Source organism: Chiloscyllium plagiosum, chromosome 37 (genome assembly GCF_004010195.1).
Source record: "Chiloscyllium plagiosum isolate BGI_BamShark_2017 chromosome 37, ASM401019v2, whole genome shotgun sequence".
Taxonomy (NCBI): Eukaryota; Metazoa; Chordata; class Chondrichthyes; order Orectolobiformes; family Hemiscylliidae; genus Chiloscyllium; species Chiloscyllium plagiosum.
In genome coordinates, this window is record NC_057746.1 from 32,446,377 (window position 1) to 32,453,444 (window position 7,068).

General features: G+C 44.5%; 1 protein-coding gene across 1 annotated transcript in view; it reads left to right on the forward strand.

Moving 5' to 3' along the window:
* Positions 1 to 7,068, forward strand: part of LOC122541478 — a 136,279-nt gene that overhangs the window by 4,605 nt on the left and 124,606 nt on the right. The window lies entirely within an intron of this gene.

Here is a 7,068-nt window from a genome sequence, read left to right on the forward strand (position 1 = left end):
GTCTGTAATTGCCGGGGATTTCCCTATTTCCTTTCTTGAAGAGAGGAATTACATTTGCCTCTCTCCAGTCCTCAGGTACGACTCCAGTGGAGAGCGAGGATGCAAATATCTTCGCAAGTGGCGAAGCAAATGCATTTCTCGCTTCCCAAAGCAGCCGAGGACAAATCTGGCCCGGGCCTGGCAACTTGTCAATCTTAATGTTTGACAAAATTTTCAGCACATCAGCTTCCTCTATCTTTATCCATTCCAGCATGCACATCTGCTCTTCAAAGGTTTCATTCACTACAAAGTTTGTTTCTTTTGTAAAGACAGAACAAAAAACTCATTTAGGGCTTCCCCTACCTCCTCAGACTCCACACACAAGTTCCCTATGCTATCCCTGATCGGCCCTACACTTTCTTTAACCATTCTCTTATTCCTCACAAAAGTGTAAAAGTGCCTTTGTGTTCTCCCTAATCAGTATAATTTGCAGTATCCAGTGCCTCCTATCTTGAAGGAATTGTTGAAGATGCAAATGAAATAAAAACAATTCGATACTTTAATGAAGACAATTAAGATAAATTTCATTTCAATTAATCTAAATTTGGCACTGGCATCAAACTCCAGACGAGAAAATGCCATGACAAGAAAACAATGGATTTTTACCACTCATGGGTAAATTGGAGTGAATTGAATTGGTCGAAAAATAGTATTTATAATGCTGGGGAGCACTGGGAGGAGGCTCAGAAAGATCTTCCACTTGGCACTCCTAGTTGAAGCTAGCTGTGAATTTCCAGCCTTACCTTTTGCACATGTGTGTTGGGCTCTTATGCTACTGAGGATGGGATATTTGTGGATCTCCCCCTCCAATGAGTTGTTTAGTTTCTACACCATTCACTGAATAAGAAGGAGACAATTCAGCCTTGCACTGGTTCTGTTACCTGGTTCGTTTCTTTCGTAAAGACAGAAGCAAAAAACTCATTTAGGGCTTCCCCTTCCCCCTCAGACTCCACACACAAATTCCCTATGCTATCCCTGATCGGTCCTACTCTTTCTTTGACCATTCTCTTATTCCTCACATAAGTGTAAAATGCTTTTGTGTTCTCCCTAATCCGTTGTCTCAGAGGGACATATTTATTCGTCACTTGCAACAACTGTTCCTTAAACAGTCTCCACATGTCTATAGTGCCTTTACCATGGAACAATTGCTCCCAATCCATGCTTCCTAACTCATGTCTAATCGCATCATAGTTTCCTCTTCCCCAATTAAATATCCTTCCATTTTGCTTAATCCTCTCCTTCTCCATAGCTATGTAGAATGTGAGGCAGTTGTGGTCACTATCACCAAAATGCTCTCCCACCACAAGATCTGATACCTGCCCCGGCTCATTTCCGAGCATCAAGTCTATAATGGCCTCTCCCCTCATCGGCCTGTCAATGTACTGAGTTAGGAAACCCTTCTGAACACACCTTACAAAACAGCTCCATTCAAATCTTCTGTTCGAAGGAGGTTCCAATCAATGTTTGGAAAGTTAAAGTCACCCATTACAACAACCCTACTACGTCCACACTTTTCCAAAATCTACCGATCTATGCTTTCTTCCATCTCCCTGCTGCTATTGTGGGGCCTGTAGTAAACCCCTAACAAGGTGATTGCTCCCTTGCTGTTCCTAATTTCCTGAAATGAGAAATTAAGAGGGCTAAAAGGGGTCATGATATATACCTTTAGCAAACAGGATTAAGGAAATTCTCAAAGCCTTTACTCATATATATGGAGCAAGAGGGTTACTAGAGAAAGGGTCGGTCCACTTAAGGACAAAGGAGGAAAGTTATGCATGAAGTCAGAGAAAATGGGTGAGATTCTTAATGAGTATTTTGCACCGATATTCACCGAGGTGAGGGAAATGATAGATGTTGAGATTAGGGATCGATGTTTGATTACTCTAGGTCAAGTTGGCATAAGGAGGATGGAAGTGTTTGGTATTCTCAAAGGCATTAAGGTGGACATGTCCCCTGGTCCCGATGGGATCTATCCCAGGTTACTGAGGGAAGCGAAAGAGAAAATGGCTGGGGCCTTAACAGATATCTTTGCAACATCCTTGAACACAGCTGAGGTCCCGGAGGACTGGAGAATTGCTAATGTTGTCCCTTGTTTAAGAAGGGTAACAGGGATGATCCAGGAAATTATAGACCGGTAAGCCTGACTTCAGTAGTAGGGAAGCTGCTGGAGAAGATACTGAGGGACAGGATTTATTTACATTTGGAAGAAAAAAGGGCTTATCCGTGATAGGCAGCATGGTTTTGTGCGGTGAAGGTGATGTCTTACCAACTTGGTAGAATTTTTTGAGGAAGTGACAAAGTTGATTGATGAGGGAAGGGCTGTAGAAGTCATATACTTGGACTTTAGTAAGGCGTTTGATAAGGTTCCCCATGGTAGGCGGATAGAGAAGGTTAAGTCGCATGAGGTCTCAGGTGTACTAGCTGGATGGATAGAGAACTGGCTGGGCAACAGGAGACAGAGAGTAGTAGTGAAAGGGAGTTTCTTAAAGTGGAGAACTGTGACTAATCATGCTCCACAGGGATCCATGCTGGGACCACTGTTGTTTGTGATATATATAAATGACCTAGAGGAAGATATAGGCGGTCTGATTAGCAAGTTTACAGATGACATTAAGGTTGGTGGAGTATCAGATATTGAAGGGGACTGTCAGACAATGCAGCAGAATATAGATAGATTGGAGAGTTGGGTGGAGAAATGGCAGATAGCGTTCAATCTGGGTAAATGCAAGGTGATGCATTTTGGAAGATCTAATTCGAGAGCAAACTATACAGTAAATGTAAAAGTGCTGGGGAAAATTGATTTTCAGAGAGATCTGGGTGTTCAGGTCCATTGTACCCTGAAGGTGGCAATGCAGGTCGATAGAGTGGTCAAGAAGGCAAACAGTATGCTTTCCTTCATTGGATGGGGTATTGAGTACAAGAGTTGGCAGGTCATGATATAATTGTCTCGGACTTTGATTCCACCACATTTGAAATACTGCGTACAGTTCTGGTCATCACATTACCAAAAGGATCTGGATGCTTTGGAGAGGGTGCACAGGAGGTTTACCAGGATGTGCCTGGTATGGAGGGCACGAACTATGAAGAGAGGTTGAGTCAATTAGGATTATTTTCATTAGAAAGACGGAGTTTGAGGGGGAACCTGATTGAAGTTTACAAAATCATGGGACATATAGACAGGGTGGATAGCAAGAAGCTTTTTCCCAGAGTGGGGCACTCAATTACGAGTGGTAACAGGTTCATGGTGAGAGGGGAAAAATGTAAGGGAGGTATGCATGGAAAGTTCTTACACAGAGGGTGGTGGGTGCCTGAAACACACTGCCAGTAGAGGTGGTAAAGATGGACATGATAGCGTCATTTAAGGTAGATACACGAATGGGCAGGGAGCAGAGGGATACTGATCCTTAGAAAATAGGCAACAGGTTTATATAGAGGATCTGTATTGGCGCAGGCTTGGAGGGCCAAAGAGCCTGTTCCTGTGCTGTAATTTTTTTTTCTTTGTTCTTGTTCTTTATTTTATGGTAACTATTCATCCCATCACTAACCTGCAATCTTCCCACCTCCATTACTTTTGATTTTCTAATTTTCTGTGCAACACTAACAATGAATGTTTTCAAAAAGAAATTACATATAGTTCTTGGGGCTCAAGGGATCAAAAAGTCCGGGGAGACAACATGAACTGGACACTGAGCTGGACGATCAACCATGATCATTTGGGGTGGCACGGTGGCTCAGTGGTTAGCACTGCGACCTCACAGTGCCAGGGACCCAGGTTTGATTCCCACCTTGGGCAACTGTCTGTGTGGTGTTTGCACATTCTCCCCATGTCTGCGTGGGTTTCCTCTGGGTGCTCCGGTTTCGTCCCACAGTCCAAAGATGTGCAAGTCAGGTGAATTAGCCATGCTAAATTGCCTATTGTGTTCGGAGCATTAATCAGGGTTAAAAAGGGTAGGGTAATGGGTCTGGGTGGGCTACCCTTTGGAGGGTTGGTGTGGACTTGTTCGGCCAAAGGGCCTGTTTCCATACTGTAGGTAATCTAATCATATTGAATAGCAGAGCAGGCATGAATGGTTGAACAGATTACTTTGACCCAATCTTTTCTGTTTCTGTGTGTTCGTCCACTAATGACTGGAACATGGGGAATGTTATTTAATGAAATCTCCAAATAGATATACTCATACTTGGAAACTGTAATAATTATCCTGATAGCTACTTTGCTGTCTTTTCTCGCCTCTTACTTGAATTTTTCACACCTTCCCTCACCTTCCCTCCCATTACCACTACTCTACTGCCTGAGCTATACAATTTGTCAGAACATTTGTCTTGGAGTGTTTACATTGAAGTTTGTCCCAAAGGTACAGACACCAAGTTCTTTAGTACTCGTACCAGTATCCCATGAACTGAGACCAATTTCTCCAACACCACCCGTGCTTTTAACTGTCTGGTCTTACTCACTCTATATTAATTTGTGTAGCTTTGGTAAGAATTCAGAGGTTATGGCCTGTGAGGTTCAACCTTTTACCTTAGTTCAGGCATGGTTAGTCCCAACTGGCTCACCTACTTCAATATAAGTTTATAGCCAGCCAGCTGTATTAGGCATTGATTCAGATAGATTAAGGTGACACTAATCTATCCAGTCTGATGTTATCACTGTCATAGAGTCATAGAGATAAACAGCATGGAAACAGATCCTTCGGTCCAACCCATCCAGGCCGACCAGATATCCCATCTGGATAGGAATAATGTGATCAAGGATAGTCAGCATGGTTTTGCGAAGGGCAGGTTGTGCCTCACAAACCTTATTGAATTCTTTGAGAAGGTGACTAAGGAGGTGGACGAGGGGAAAGCGGTAGATGTGGTGTATATGGATTTTAGTAAGGCATTTGATAAGGTTCCCCATGGTAGACTACTGCAAAAAATACGGAGGTATTGAGGGTGAGTTGGAGGTTTGGATTAGGAATTGGCTGGCTGGAAGAAGACAGAGGGTAGTAGTTGATGGCAAAGGTTCATCTTGGAGTGCCGGCAATAGCGGTGTCCCGCAAGAATCTGTTTTGGGACCATTGCTGTTTGTCATTTTTATAAATGACCTGGAAGAGGGGTTAGAAGGTTGGGTGAGAAAGTTTGCGGATGATACGAAAGTCGGAGAAGTTGTTGACAGTGAGGAAGGATGTGGCAGGTTACAGCAGGATATAGAGAAGCTGCAGAGCGGGGCAGAAAGGTGGCAAATGGAATTCAATGTAGCTAAATGTGAGGTGATTCACTTTGGGAAGAATAACAAAAAGATGGGGTACTGGGCTAATGGTCGGATACTTGGTAGTGTGGATGAGCAGAGGGATCTTGGTGTCCATGTACACAGATCTCTGAAAGTTGCCACCCAGGTAAATAGTGCGGTGAGGAAGGCATATGGCGTACTGGCTTTTATTGGTAGAGGAATTGAGTCCCGGAGTCCTGAGGTCATGAGGCAGTTGTATAAGACTCTGGTACGGCCACATCTGGAATATTGTGTGCAGTTTTGGTCGCCATACTATAGGAAGGAGGTGGAGGCACTGGAACGGGTGCAGAGGAGGTTTACCAGGATGTTGCCTGGTATGGAAGGAAGATCGTATGAAGAAAGACTGGTAGGTATAGGACAGATGTTAGGGGTAGGTTCTTTACTCAGCGAGTCGTGAGTTCATGGAATGCCCTGCCAGTAGCAGTGGTGGACTCTCCTTCATTATGGGCATTTAAGCGGGCATTGGATAGGCATATGGAGGATAGTGGGCTAATGTAGGTTAGGTGGGCTTGGATAGACGCAACATCGAGGGCCAAAGGGCCTGTACTGCGCTGTATTCTTCTATGTTCTATGTTTTATCTAGTTCCACCTGCCAGCACCTGGCCCATTTCTCTCCAAACCCTTCCTATTCATATACACATCCAAATGCTTCTTAAATGTTGCAATTATACCAGCCTCCACCATTTCCTCAGGCGGCTCATTCCATACACATACCACCCTCAGTGTGAAAAAGTTGCCCCTTAGGTCCCTTTTATATCTTTCCCCTCTTACCCTAAACCTATGCCCTCTAGTTCTGGACTCCCCCACCCCAGGCAAAAGACTTTTTCTATTTATCCTACCCATGTTCCTCATAATTTTTTAAACCACTATAAGGTCACCCCTCAGCCTCCGACGCTCCAGGGAAAACAGCCCCAGCCTGTTCAGCTTCTCCCCATAGCTCAAATCCTCCAACCCTGGCAACATCCTTGTAAATCTTTTCTGAACCCTTTCAAGTTTCACAACATCTTTCACAAGTTTCGCAACACCGTGGGCGGCACGGTGGCACAGTGGTTAGCACTGCTGCCTCACAGTGCCAGAGACCCGGGTTCAATACCCGCCTCAGGCGACTGACTGTTTGGACTTTGCACATTCTCCCCGTGTCTGCGTGGGTTTCCTCCGGGTGCTCCGGTTTCCTCCCACAGTCCAAAGATGTGCAGGTCAGGTGAATTGGCCATGCTAAATTGCCCGTAGTGTTAGGTAAGGGATAAATGTAAGGGTATGGGTGGGTTGCGCTTCGGAGGGGCGGTGTGGACTTGTTGGGCCAAAGGGCCTGTTTCCACACTGTAAGTAATCTAATCTGATCTAATCTTTCCGATAGGAAGGAGACCAGAATTGCACACAATATTCCAACATTGGCCTAACCAATGTCCTGTACAGCCGCAGCATGATGTCCCAACTCCTGTCCTCAATACTCTGACCAATAAAAGAAAGCATACCAAACGCCTTCTTCACTATCCTATCTACCTGCGACTCCACTTTCAAGGAGCTATGAACCTGCACTCCAAGGTCTCTTTGTTCAGCAACACACCCTAGGACCTTACCATTAAGTGTATAAGTCCTACTAAGATTTGCTTTCCCAAAATGCAGCATCTTGCATTTATCTGAATTAAATTCCATCTAACACTTCTCAGCCCATTGGCCCATCTGATCACGATCCTGTTGTAATCTGAGGTAACCTTCTTCGCTGTCCACTACACCTCCAATTTTGGTGTCATCTG